The sequence below is a fragment of the Camellia sinensis genome, chromosome 3 (assembly GCF_055761805.1).
Source record: "Camellia sinensis isolate YWXY chromosome 3, ASM5576180v1, whole genome shotgun sequence".
Lineage (NCBI taxonomy): Eukaryota > Viridiplantae > Streptophyta > Magnoliopsida > Ericales > Theaceae > Camellia > Camellia sinensis.
This window is the reverse complement of record NC_138963.1, coordinates 188135672-188151172: the sequence shown is the minus strand read 5'-3', so window position 1 is coordinate 188151172 and position 15501 is coordinate 188135672. Positions and strand designations below refer to the sequence as shown.

Genomic DNA, 15501 nt, shown 5'->3' with positions numbered 1-15501 from the left:
ATGAGAAATGTGTTTGGGGCTTCAAGAATATATTTTTTACATTTGTGTGTAAGTGGCTTCTTATTTTGTCATGGTGGCTGACCATAATCACTCTTCAAAATAGGCAATGTCTTTTTTAATTTTAATTTTAATTTTTATTAAACTAATTTGAAATTGATTATTTTATTGTGTACATTTTTATTTTTGCAATCAATCCCATTTGATGGGACTTAAGGCTTGGTTTAGTTTACTCATCTAAATTTGTTTGTTTCATCTGAGATGGTCCTAGAACAATTTGTGATCAATGTAACTTTTGATATAGTGGTCTTCCTATGGTTTTTTTGATATACTATTCAGGGCTATATTTGTTTGGGTATGCTACATAATACATAATTTCTCTTAAAAGTTTTACGAAGAATCATCTAGCCTTTGTTGGTTGATTGATTGATCCTAAACATTTTTGGTTGTTTGATCACAACTTTGAGACACTTTTCATAAAACATTTTTATGGTCGTTAACATTTTTGCAACACATAGATTGTAATATAAGAATTTTATTAGATAATGCATTCAGGCATGGACATAAAACACCTATTTATTAGTTTGTATAGCATTTTGATAACATTCGAATTTATTAGTTTGTATAGCATTTTGATAACATTTGAATTTGATTTACAAATAATGGGGAAAATGGAAAACTGAGTTTTGATTGGATACAAGTGTATAATTGTATTTTATGTATGTATGTATGTATGTGATACACGTCCATAATTTAATTTTATTTTTTGTGGCTTTTTAAATAGAGAGAATGAGTTGATTTTATGTGTTAGTTTTTGGCTTTTTAGCTAATTTTCCTATTCGCAAACAAATTTAACCAAAATAGATAGGAGTTAAATTAATCTTTTTTTTTTTTGTTTTTTCTTTTCTCCTTGAATGACACTTAGGGCATGCTTGATTAGCAGTAATAGTGGTACTATTTTATTAATCAAAGGTACTACCGATTTATTAGTTTGTATAGCATTTTCATAACATTCAAATTTGATTTACAAATAACCTCTACGATTTATTAAATGTCATTCATACACAACCAACCAAGCATTAATTAGTAGCTAACAATTGGCCAAATGGAAATCTGAACTTTGGATATCTTTTGTTTTAATAATCTTTCAAAATATTAATGAATTGGATATCTTTAATAATCTTCAATAATCTTTTGTTTCAATAATATTGACAACAGGTTTGAAGCATTGAGTTTGAAGCATTGTGGACTTCCTTAAGACCTTTCATATCCAAACAAGGTAAATAATCTTTTATTTTTATATATGATTATGAATGTATATATATATCTATACATATGATTCTAATATGTATGTATATATGATTCCAAATCCCAAACCCCCTCTTTATGTATGATTCCAGTATGTATATATATATATATATATATATAGAGAAGCCATGTCTAAGAAAGTCATGTCTAACAAAACCTGTGCCAATTACTTAACAAATTGAAGTGGGTTTCTGCTTTCTAGGAAACCAAACAAAGGGCGTTTTTTGTTTTTTTTAATAAACAGAATGAAAAATTGGAAGAAGAAAATAAACATACCTTCCTTTGCCTCTTAGGGCATGTTTTTTGTGTTGAATGGGTTTATTTTTTGTATTAGTTTTTGACTTTTTATCTAATGTTTCAATTTAACCAATATGGATATGAGTTAAATTAATCTTTGTTTTTTTTTTTCTTTTTATTTTCTTTTCTCCTTGAATGACACTTGGGGCATGTTTGATTGGTAGTATTAGTGGTACTATTTTATTAACCTGTTAATCAAACAAGGCCTTAGTTTGAGTTTTATTTATTGCATAAAACACATGTTTATTAGTTTGTATAGCATTTTGATAACGTTCGAATTTATTAGTTTGTAACATTCGATAACATTTGAATTTTATTAGTTAGTAAAATTAATCTATTAGGAGTTAAATTAATCTACAGATGTGGTAAGTATGGAAATCTAAACCACATTTCGTATTTTTCAAACCCCAAGCCCTCTCTTTATGTATGATTCCAGTATGTATATATATATTGAGAAGCCATGTCTAAGAAAGCCATGTCTAACAAAACCTGTGCCAATCTATATAATAAGGGAGCTCTGTTTTTTTTCCCAGATGGGACATCTATCCTAAGTGTCTGTCACGCCCCACTTTTATTACTCGAAGTCATTACCAAATTCATTAACTTAATTCAATTTCAAGGATAACATGCGGAAATAAACTCATACATTCAATCCATAGAAATGATTAACAATACTCTCATTCGTATGCAAAGTAAAGATTACATGAACATACTTAATAAATTGCCCTTGGGCTTACATCACTTAAGGCACAAGAAGAAGGGTGTAACCCTTTTACAACAATGGCATTCCGCCAACATAACTGAGGCCCCGTGGCCAGTAAATAAGTAGATCCAAAATCTTGCAGCTCAATCTGCTTAATACCTGAAAAAGATTCAACAACGTGGGATGAACATATAGTCCAGTAGGGAACTCAACATGATCCTTGTAACGCCCTCAAAATAGCAACATTAAACCCATCAGATAAGACATGCATTTACATATAAGCTAACCACATTCTTTTATTCATTAAAGTTCCATTACATATGTATTACATGTTAACATCAAAACAAAATGCCCTACGGGCTTACAGCTTTCCAAGTTAACACTTGGTTACAACAAAAGAGTACTAACTCGTTTACACATTAAGCCCTTGGCTTGAAGTTACATGTAATACATCAAAAGTTAAGCGACAAAAGTATGTCCGCCTCTAGCCTCCCAGCTATGTCCTTGGAGGTGGCATGCTTCCTGCACCTGAAAATGATATTCCCATATAGGGTGAGCCACAGCCCAGTAGAAATATACTAAACCAACCATGAACAATGACTAAAAGATTAGCAATTGATAGATGGCTAACACAGATACATTCACATAAATTACACATTTATGTCATACAACTTACGAGTCTAAGTTACCTTTCATTTTCCCTTTTTCAACAGATAAGCATGCTAGCTCTATCATCATTTCCATAGATATGTATAAAAACTATATCCCACATTCAGATAAGCATATAAGCTATATCCATATTCTCAACAGATATGTATAACAACAATATCCCACATTCACAGATAAGCATATAAGCTGTATCCACACTTTACCAAGATAAGCATATAAGCTCTATCTTCACTTCTCTAGACAAGCATATTAGCTGTATCTACGGAGTTCATCCCCTATCTTCTCCCAACACTATCCGGTTTAGAGGTACATCCCCTATCTTCCCCTAAACCGCGGAGTACATCCCCTATCTCCTCCTCTACACATAACGTATATAAACACATTGGTTCTATATACAATCACCCAATACATACAGTTGATGTATTCTATCAACCGTCAAGTTCCATGACACATTTCATTGATTAGTTTCAGTTTGCCTAATCATCATGCATTGTCTACAACAATCACGACTATCCTCCACCGATAGCCCAAAACAGTTATTTCTAAACAGAAAATAAATGCACAATGGATATTCAATCAACATTTCATTTCCTCATTTCTCACAATTAATTATCCCAATTAATTAAACAATGTAATTAGGTCGTTATCCATAATTACCATTTCAACCCTTAGGTCCCATTTTCATTAACGATTCAACATTTATTCCATTTCTCTATGCCAAACATGCATCTAGGTTTATTATGAATAAAACCCCAACTTTTGTAAAATTGCACAAAAGCCCCAAACTTTCACAAAATTACCAAGCCAAGCCCAACATCTCAAAATACCAAAATTTAAAGACAAAATCCATAGAGAGGAGTAGGGTATCCCTACCTCGAAGTTTAAGCCAAAAAGGAGATGAAGACTCGAAGATCAACTTGCTCCAAATCCAAACTTTTTCAGATTAAATCAAAGCTCTCAACGCCCTCTATCTTTTTAACAAAGGCTCTAGGCTAGATTCACATTCTAGGGAGATCAAATCTTAGAGAGAATGTAAGTTTAGAGAGAGAGGGTGTCGGATCTAGGTTTTGAAAGAAAAAGGGAGTGAAAAAGTGATGTTCAAAAACGCTACTGTCCGCTGATATAAAACACGCTCACTCGAGCGAAGACTTTGTCGCTCGAGCGACCAGACACAGAAAACTCTCGCTCGAGCCAAGAAGTTCTCGATCGAGCGAAGAAAAACCCAGACCGCTCGAGCGAAGGAAGCTCGCTCGAGCCAAGAAAGGCAACTCTCAGGTCCAGAACCAGACGCAACACTCGTTCGAGCGAAGCCACCCTGGCTCGACCCACCAGACACGAACCTCACTCTCGCTCGAGCGACCAACTCCTCGCTCGAGCGAAGGTCCAAAAATCTGGGCAGCAACACTAGGCTCCCAAACACAACCAACCTGTAACAAACCTGCCCAACACATCTTATAACTCAATATACAAAGTAAAGAGGATGCAAACATGATAATAAACAACTACCAACATCCACGGACACATGTCCGGATCACTGTACAACAAGGGTAAACCCGGGATCGCTATAATCCTCAACAATAACAACTTACAGATAGCTATGATCATGAACACTCATTCTCATACTAGAATAGTAAAGTGACAGTTTATACAAAATATATATGTAAGAACTTTTCTCGAAAACAACTGTTTCATTCAACGCTACAAGTGGTTTGTCTTTCCTTTTTCCTTTCATTAACCCCCATTCCCAATCTTTCTTAACATTAACAAATACTTAGGAAGTAATCACACTAAGCCCGATACTCTTTTCCATTTCCTATACATACTCAGATGTACCTTTTCAAACATGTTTATCTTTAAAACATTCGTTCTCCTCCACACTTTCCAAAAGACAAAAATGACATTTTGGTTTCCATTACTATCAAAACTATACATGCATATCTTTGTAAAAAAAATAAATTTACAACCCACCAACATGTATACAATCAACCAATGGAGTAACTCGGTCCTCCGAACTGTAACCAATCAAATCCATGTTATTTTCAGTTACAACGAAACAACAACAATCCCATTTCGCTCTACTAGCTATGTGCATAGTAAGCCAACAATACACCCCACTCAACAACATAACAACAAGCCAGTTTACCAGGCGCTAGCTGGAGGGGTATGGTACCTTCGATTATTAGCGCAGACAGTTCTCCAGGCGCTAGCTGGAAGGTAACGGTACCTTTGATTCTAAGCGCGGTCAGTTCTCCAGGCGCTAGCTGGAAGGGTATGATACCTTTGATTCTAAGCGCGGGGCATAACATCAACAATCACAGCACATCAAGGCATAACCAACATGTATAATGCATATACATAAACTATCAAGACACCAACAATGTGTTAAAGCATATGAACACATGACTATCTCCTTTCGAGCAAATATACATATATATAATGTATCTAGCACTTCATCACATACGATGTTCAATTAATCAATGGTAAAATGCATACCCGACAATTCCACACAACCGTGTCATCCTCCACCGATGACCAAGGACAAAACCTCTAGATGCATATAGTTAGTACATCTATTAATAGACTCAAATATCATGAATCACAAACCCAACAACAATATTAACATGGTAGTTAAAGATACAACTTCTACATGTGTGTTCAACACTCAAGATACAACAATCCAATTCTCAAACTTATTTCGAAAACACTTCCCTCATTTTCACAAAAAACGATTCCATTTCCTTTTTGTTATCACAAAACCAACTCCACTAATCTTGTTTCCATAAAATCAACTCTAAAGCGATGGTTAATCCCTTAGGCATTAACACCCTTACCACACTCATTTTGACAAAAGAGATTTACACACGATGGTCAACAAACCCCCATTATAATTTACCCAACCAAAATATAATTTAGGGCTTTTCTTCTATTAACTACAACATGCTAATTTATATTCTAATTAGCCAAGACAACAATCAATGAAGCCAAAACCATTCTCCACACAACCAACCCTAGGTTTATTTCATGATTTTCAAACAAATCCAACTTGATACAATTTTTATGCAATACAAAAATTACCACATGTCTATCTATAGACGAAGTATTGAAAAAGAACAAGGAGAATCCCTACCTCAAATGGAGAACTCAAATAGAGAAGATGACCCGAAATCAAAGTGCTCCAAATCCCAAATTTCTTGGATCACAACGAAGCCCTCGACGATCAACACACTTCTTACAAAGGCCCAAGGTGAGGAAAACACTCTAGCTAGATCAATCCTAAGAGAGAAGTTAGGTTTTAGAGTGAGGTGCTCTCCAATGGCGGTTTTGAAAAAGTAAGAGAGAGAAAGGAAATCAAAAAGTGAACAAAAAGGTCGGATCTCGGCTTTATATAAAAGTCGCCCCGCTCGAGCGTCGAACTCCCCGCTCGAGCGTCACTCACAGATACCCGCTCGAGCGTCCAATCCCCCGCTCGAGCGGTGGATGCACGCTCCCAGAACTTATACAGACATGATGCCCGCTCGAGCGTCAAACTCCCCGCTCGAGCGTCAGACACATACTCCCGCTCGAGCGTCCAATCCCCCGCTTGAGCGTATACCACTGCAGACGAAATACTGGATGGGTGATTTCCCCGCTCGAGCGCCGAAACCCCCGCTCGAGCGGAGAGGCCAAAAACTGGGCAAAGATTCTAAGTTCTAAAACATCACCAACTTATTCCCAACAAGTCCAACACAACCCAAAACTCTAAGATAAAGACAAAGCGATAGAAAAGAGGATAAGACAACAACAAATCTATGGAACCAAGTCTGGATTACAGTTAAACAACAACAGGGAATACCGGGATCGCTATAGTGTCCATGAGACTGAATGGTTGAGATTTTGTCTCTTTTATCTTTACCGTTGGACACAGATTCAAAGTTGAAACCATTTCAAACCCATTTCAATAATTAGATTACACATTAAGCTTTTAATGTTTGGTATAGTTATGTATCTTGGTATATAGCTGTTCAATTTCTAGAGAATACTTTTTTTTTTGGAATGTATGATGAATTATGTGAATACTTATACAAGTTCATTTTTTATACCCATTTTATAGACCCAGTGATGTGTTAAGAAGATGATTGGTTGATAATTAGATAATATTTAATTATCAACCAGTCCTCTTCTAAACATATCAATAGACCTATAAAATAAGTCAAACTTTTGGGCCTGAATAACTATTATTTTTTTATTTTTTATTTTTTTACAAAGATTTTGTTACAGTTTAATTTTGTAATATGATAGGTCTTCTTCTTTTCTTTTTTTTTCCATCTCTCTTAGGCTGTATTTGGATTTAGGATTTGAAGGGAATTTGTTGATTGAAAGGAAAAGGGAATATTAAAAAGTTAATCCTTTTTATTTGATGACCCTTATTTTTTTTGCTTTTAGTGAATTGTTTTTAATTTGGTTTTTTATTAAACTGCTATTTTAAAATGTTTAGGCTTCTCTCTCTTTAAAAAGAGTCCAGTTTATTTTGCTGTTTCAATTTTATTTATAGAATTTTTCAAACAAAAAAAAAGACTTTTTAGATGTTTATCAGGACTTTTGAAAAAACTTAAACTTATTTTAAAAATTTGTTTTACTAACTTTTTAATGATTTTTATGAGAGTATTACTCCTTGGAGTAAATAAGCTACTGTGTAGTATACTTTTTTGAAAAAGGCATTTGCAATTATACAGATCATACAAAAGGTATTTGTAATTTTTCAGTTACAGTGTGGTGAGCCCTTTTATAAATTTTTATTGTAGTTTTTTACATATTTTTTTTTCACATTTTAAAATAAAAATTTAGTAATTAAATTTCTGTAATTAAGTTTTGCTAAAATTTTATTCATTAGTATAATTTATATTTTTTTTATAATTTACTTAGTTGTTAGTAGGAAAAATGGGCAATACAATCCATAAGAATTAACCTTTGTCAGTGCAAAGTTGCTATATAGAATCAACCACAAAATCATGTATTGCTATAGTTCTACATTTTGGTCAATAGAGAAAAATTATGAAGATTTCTATGAGACTATTTAATTTTTCTTCTATCCTTTTTCTCCATCTGTGATATTCATGCACAAACGAACTTCTTAAACTAGGTTGTTAACTAAAATATGTTAGGAGGCTGTTAATTTTGTAGCGATTAATTTTTCTTTATGGCAATTATTAAACCTCGTTTTGCCTTCATACAGTTATCTTTGTCAAATTTACATAACCAGGCACTTTCAGGTTAAGACACCATTGACCTTCAACCGCTAATTATGGACAACATTACTATTTTTGGTCACGTAAGTTGTTTTCTTTTTTATTTATTTGAAAAAAAAAACAATTTTCTTATAAGCAAAAGTCAATTTTCTTTTCTTTTCATAATTTTTTTTATCTAATTCCTTATAACAAAATTCTCTTTTCTTATAATTTACAGATGGATGGAGACCTACGTCGAACTGTAATACTGATTCCTTTTACTCATTTTCTTACATGTATAATTTTTTTATTTTTTTTACCTCTAATTCTTTTGTATTTTTAGGTCCAATTTCTTCAAGAAAGAAATGTTAATGTTGTTATCCGCGATGAGCGTGACCTTAATGTCATCCGTGTTCGAGAGGTAGGCCCAATTTAATTATATAGATTTTTTTTCATTCAAAACACCGTATACACCGTATATTCTTATTTATAGATTTTTTAAAAACTTTCTACATATATAGATTTTTTCTTCATTCTTTAATAATTTTTTTTTTTTTTTTGTAGGCAAAAGTAAAGAAATTGCCAAGGCATTGTTGAAGAAAAACGAAAAGACCACCGTTTCGGGCAAGGGAAAGGAAAATGCATGTTCAGTAGTATGGCTCTTCAACATTCCCATTTAAAGTTCTTTTTTTGAAATATTTATTTTGGACCATGAACCTTGATTATTTATTTATTTGTAAATGTAAAATTGACATACTACTTGCATAGTGACATATACTGTTCTTATAGTAAACAGTTTCATATAAATTTGGGAAATGTTTTTTTTGAAGCATACTAAAATAGGATTTGTACAAAAAACAATATATTTGTTTTAAATTATTATTATTCTTTTTTGGCTTTTTGCTATTGACAAGAGAATAAAAAAGGAATATAACAAAAAAGGAATGAGGGGAGGAGGGATACAGAATGAAAAAGTTTTCAATTTTTTTACAAAATCTCAGAAGGAAAGGGAATTAAGATAAAGTAAATTAATAGAAATGAAAAATGAAGAGAAAAGTATAAAACAGTAGATGATAAAATTTAGGCATCTTATGAAATTAATCTTCATGTTTTAGGCACATAACAATAATGTTATATCGAAAGCTGCATTGGCTCAACGTGCACGGCGAGAACGCGAAAGAAATGATAAGGCAAGTTCTTCATATCAATTGGGACAACGTTCGCGACGTGAACGAGAAAGATCGAGAGAATTGATTCCACCAAGCACAACTAATACTCCACCGGCTCAGAAAGGAGTAATGTTTACACATCTACTTTCGCCAAGCACATCTTTAGCTTCACAAAGGAATTGGTAAACAATTGTATTTAATTATACAAATACATATTCTTATTGTTAAGATTTTATTTAACAAATTTTATTTTCTACACAACAAATATTTGTAGGCCTACTCATGCAAACTCATTGCTCCATGAGACTAGGAATATCAGTGTTGTTATTCGTGATGAGTGCAATCTTAATATTATCCGCAATTCTAAGGTAAGTATAAATATCAAGTTCAAAATGTTCTTTTTTCGTAATCTTAATAAATTCTATAAATACATGCTCTTTTTCGTATTCTGAATAAATTTTATTTATTTTTGGTAGGCAAAGGAAAAGGAAAAGGCCAAGGCAATGTCTAAAGGAAAAGAAAAGGCAACTTCTTTTGACAAATGGAAGGAAAACGCATGTCCAATGGTATATATTCAACATCTTTAAAAAAATATTTATCGAGTAAAACAAAGCCAATCATATTGTTTAAGTGACCATTGATCATTTAAACTATGTTGTCAATTTTTTTTGTGTGCTCTTTGTTTTCTGTACACTCAAACAAAGTATTTTTAGCTCTCTTTAACATTTCCTAAAAAATAATTGTAACCTTTATCAACTCCAAGAAAAACTTTGTCAAAAGGTACAATTTATTTATTGATAAATTTGTTATTTTAAAAATATTTTACTATATGTGTCGACTTTTGTAGGATTGGGTTAAAAAATATGTGGAGCTCAAAAAAATAAATACAACTAGATTGCTTCGATGGGGATGTAACAAGGTAATCTGAAAGTGTTTTGATATATAACTTTTTTATTTGCTAATATACTAACTTTTTTATTTTCATAAATTAATAGATTGTCGTGCATGTTCCTCACCAAGAAAAACTTTGTCAAAAGGTACAATTTATTTATTGATAAATTTGTTGTTTTAAAAATATTTTACTATATGTGTCGACTTTTGTAGGATTGGGTTAAAAAATATATGGAGCTCAAAAATATAAATACAACTAGATTGCTTCGATGGGGATGTAACAAGGTAATTTGAAAGTGTTTTGATATATAACTTTTTTATTTGCTAATATACTAACTTTTTTATTTTCATAAATTAATAGACTGTCGTGCATGTTCCTCACTAGGGATACATACAAGTTGATACGAGGACTTTTTGGAAAGTGATGACGCGCTCCTAGGATTTCTAAGAAAGAACAAGTTTGAATCTCATATTTACTTTTGTGAATAGCATACATATGCTAGCTACGATCCATATTTTGTAAAGTTTCCGATCGATGTGAAATTTATTACTTACAATAGTTTTGTAAAGCCTTTTATCTATGTGAAATTTATAACTAAGTTTAGATGTATGTGTAGACGCGCCCGCGTGGGGGGCCCCGCTGCTACAGTTCGGACTCGATTTGCGTCACGGTTCTTAATCTGAACCAAAGAGTCCAAATCTGGCAAATCGTTTTGAGAAAACAGATTTTAGAAAAAAAGTGCCAAACATGGACTGCTTTGCCAGACACAGAGTCGCCACCTAAATATTTTTTATGGGGGAATTTAGGAAACCCTAACTCGGTGCCGAAGGCCACATGTCCGTCATCACCAGAGTTGCCTCGGCTCGGGAGCTTGGGTACGATTGGGGAAGGTCAGCTATGAGCACCCCCTCTCGCCCGATCCGAAGATCGGCCTCTACTAACCGTGATATCCGATTTTGAAAATGTTATGTGTTCTTATCCCGATTATTAGCCTAGAATTACTACGTTATGCGCACAACAAACAAGTATAGACTAGATTGCCTAATTTGGAAATAAGCATTGCATATCCGTTTGTCTTGGGAAAATGTTTTGGAATTTGCTACTCGCAAGTAGGCTAAAACACGGATTTCAACGAGTGTTTCCAACTCAGGCAATCCAACCTTCACCCACAGGCATTCAAACAGTTTATCACATAAGCATCTAGCCACATGGTAAACATGCTGTTATGATAGCATTCACATGCATGCGATATGCTAAAACATGAAAATACTTACATCGTACTCCGAGCCAAAACAATAAACTCGTTAGTAAATGATGCATGATCCAAGTCCATGTTTGAATGTCTAATGCAACACATACAGAATGCAATTAGAATAGGCTCGGCTAACCTAAACATGGCATGTGAAATGCAATCAGTTGATGCACGTATTCAATTTGGAATTGAAGTACAAATGCAGTTAGCATGATGTACCGAGCCCGATGCATGCGAGACGAATGAATGGATGCACGCATGCATAGCATAAGGTATGCTAATTTAAACATGACCTATTACTAACCATCAAAGCAGGTAAGTAAAAGGGAGAAAGAAGTGGGGGTTGGAAGACATGCACACACTCACCCACACTTATTACAAGTTTACCCTCGCTCGGAGGGACCAAAAGAATAATACAAATTAAATAACGAATTAACTAACCTAGCTAATTAATTATTACAAATCACCTAATTAGTTAACAAACTAACTAAGCTAGGAAAAACAGTAAACCGTCTCGGGAAGAGAGTTCGGTGCACGCGTGCTCGGGTCTTGCTCGGAAGTGTACTGCCATGCATAGGTTGCCTCTGTTTTCCATGCTATGCTCCTCTGAAGACTGCCAAAGTCTCAGGATTGCTTCCCTGGACATTGGGAGACACCACCGGCTGAACAGAATGGCCACCGGCAGTGGTATGTGATCACCGGCTATGAATGCATCCATCGGCCATGGAAAGATTGCCGGTCGGCAGAAGGTTCCTGCAGAATCTGCATTTGACAGCAACAGAGGGCAAGGCAGAACATGGCAATGCAATTCAAGCCATATATGCACCAATCCTGTCCCTTATCATGTTAATGACTCAAAGGAACATGCTCCTTGGTTCTCGGACCATCAATCACGTATTTCCATGCGTGATGGCCCAAGGGACCAAGTGTGCACATTTTGATGTCAAATGCAATGCAAACCAACAAACCAAAGTCCAATTCCTATCACTAGATCAAGGAACAAGACATGCATGCTAGATGCAATGCGACCTAGGCGTATAAGCTAAGGATGCAACATGGAAATGCAAGATGTACATGCGAGCATGCAAACAACATGCAAGGTAAGCATGCAAGCAAGCAAGGAATGGACTTAAACATGATTTGGACAGCTCTAATTAGGCCCAAAACAGTGGCCATAGTGCCCAAAATGATGGACTAAAACACACACACACATGCATGCAAAGGATGTCCAATACTTCAAGCATTTAAAAGCAATTCTCAAGCACATTTAAGAGGATGCAAACATGGATAAATGACATGCATTAAGCTCTGAAAATTATACAAGAATATGGTGCTAAACCAAGCAAACAAGATAGGCTAAGCATGCAATAAATGGCCCAAGTACTTGAAGCAAGTCAAAGGGACTTGAACCATGGCTAAGCCAACCAAGCCTCACAAGGCCTAGGGGGCTTAAAACAGGTCCAAGGCAGACCTAGACCATGCAAAGGGGACCCCCTAGATGGCATCTAAATGGCCCAAATTCAAAGGCATGTACAATGGCCAAAACATGGAGCATATAACACAAGCTCATAAGGCATCAAAGAGACAACCAAGGCAAGCATACAAGCATGCGAAGGGGACTGAAATGACATGGTGGATAGTTCCAAACCACTAAATCAATGCAAGAATGTCATGCTATACATTCACACACTTAAGGCCAACAAGCCGGAATGCAAAGGGGCTATACTAAGCATGCCAAAGCCGACCCAAACAACCTAGGACAGACCTTAAACATGGCAAAATAAGCATGAAAGATTCACAGGGCTAAGCCTAAAACATGCTAGAATAAGGGTTTACAACCTAAGGCATGTTAAGGCAACAAAGTGGCATTACAAGGTAGGTATGCTAAGCATGCATGGTGTACCAAAACCAACAAAAAACAGAGGCATATTATGACATAATAGGCACAAAAAACAACCAAGGCATGGTCAACATGAAGCTTAGCTAGGTGCTCCCTCAAGAGGCCAAAAATGGTTCATTTCAAGGACAACAAGGAGAGGGGGTGGCCCTCTCCTTCTTGGGACCTCAAGGCACCATCCTCACCTCTGAAATCCCTCAAGATTTCAGTGGTGAGAAGGCCCAAACACCAAGGTCTCGGAGCTTACACAAAATAGCACAAAATGGAGCCTTACAAGGCTTAGGAGGGGTCAAACAACCTCAAACAACAAAACACCCTAAATAAACTATTTAGAGGGCCTAAAAACAAAACTTTTTTGTATTATACACTAAGCGCAAAAATAGTTCTAAGATAGGTAAAACAAGTATGCAAGAATGGGGAATAAAGGGACTAGTTTCTTACCCTTGAAGACCCCTTCAACAATGGTGGACCAGCAGCTTCTTTTAGGTTGAAACCAGCTTCAAAACCTCAAAAACAACCCTCAAGAGGTCTCAGCTCCAAGGGATGGTGTAATGGTGGGTGCTTGTGAGCAAAAGTAAGACAAAACACACACACTAAGCTCAAGAAAGAGAGAGAGATATATAGGATAGATACAAATTCCTAACCCTAATATCAAAACCCTCTGAAATGTTGTCTAACCCTAATGCCAAGAGAGGAGACTCTCTCTTATAGAGCTCTCTCTTGTAAAGCTTGTCAAATAAGCTTGCTTAGAGGGAAATCCCTCCATACACGTGTATGGAGGGGAACAGAGTTGGTGCCAGCTATCACAACTGGCACAAAATATCTACATAAAGTAGATGAACAGTAGTCGGCTCCTCAAAAATGCCATTTTGACAGAATTGAGTGCCGACCGGCAACAAATAGTGCCAACCGGCAATATATATTGCCGATGGCAACAAAACACCAGCCAGTGGCTTCTGGCCATGGCCGGTGATGTGTGGGGATGCCTCACAAGGCATTTCCTGCCCCTCCAAAACAAAACACAAGTGTTTGGTGCAAAACCAGACACGAAATAGTCGAGTTCGGGGATCCTGAGGCAAGGCGCGTAGCCAAGACCTCCGGGAACTCCAAACGAACACAAACATGGATGATCACCGGGTGTTCAAACGGTGACGTCCAAGTCTTGAGGACGGTCAAAAATGGGGTGTCTACAGTATGTTAGATAATTTTCATTTGAATTATTGATTTATGCTATGAGTTTGTTTTTGTAAATGTAACACACTAGGTGATATATGTTTTTGTAAATGTTAGATATTTTTTCTTCCTAATATGCTCTTGAATTAGGTTAAACAAAACTAATCATATTTTTATTTGGTTATCTTTTTATTAGGAAGGGTGTTGCATTTTCTTTGTATTACAGAACATTGGCTGGTGTGCTTAATTTGTTATTTGACATTTTTTTTTTTGTATTGCAGAGCACTGGCTGGGGTGCTTAATTTGTTATTTGACTTTTTTTTTTTGTATTGTAGAGCATTGGCTGGTGTGCTTAATTTGTTTATTTTTTTCTATTGCATAGCATTGGCTGGCGTATTTCGTCTGATTTTTATATAGATGTTTTTGTGTTATGGGATTTACATTTTGTTGTTTGTTTAAAATCTTATGCTTTTATTGTGCTTGAATTTTACGTAATTATGTGTTTACTTTTCACTATTTCGTTTACCTATAAATTTGGAAAATTTATGTTCAAATTGATTTATTCACCAAGCAGCAAACAATTTATTTATTTTTCATTTATTTAATTTTCTACACAATAAACTGACCACCAAACCATAAAAATTGATAGATTTTAACCATTACATTAAAATTGATGCAAAACTATAGCTTTGAGATTTCTCTTCTTTACTTCAACCAAAACTCACTATCTAAAAAAATGTGGATATAGAAATTTATTTGGGTACTGTTATTGGCTAGGATAATAAAATGCTTATTTTCTATTACAAATTGCAAGTGGGGTTACATAAACAAAAATACTACAATACACCAAACTCTTTTCAAAAATCTAATTATAAAATTTATTTGAAAATTTAAAACCATACGGATCATCTATTTATATTTTCACCTCAAATTTTTTTGA

At 34.9% G+C, this 15501-nt stretch overlaps 1 long non-coding RNA gene across 1 annotated transcript; it reads left to right on the top strand.

The window, feature by feature from the left end:
* The first annotated feature begins 9583 nt into the window (after positions 1-9583).
* On the top strand, positions 9584-10523 carry LOC145821222 (uncharacterized). Its single transcript, XR_014363255.1, has 3 exons — positions 9584-9715; positions 9824-9913; positions 10452-10523. It is a non-coding gene; the product is annotated as an uncharacterized LOC145821222 (long non-coding RNA).
* Positions 10524-15501: the final 4978 nt, after the last annotated feature.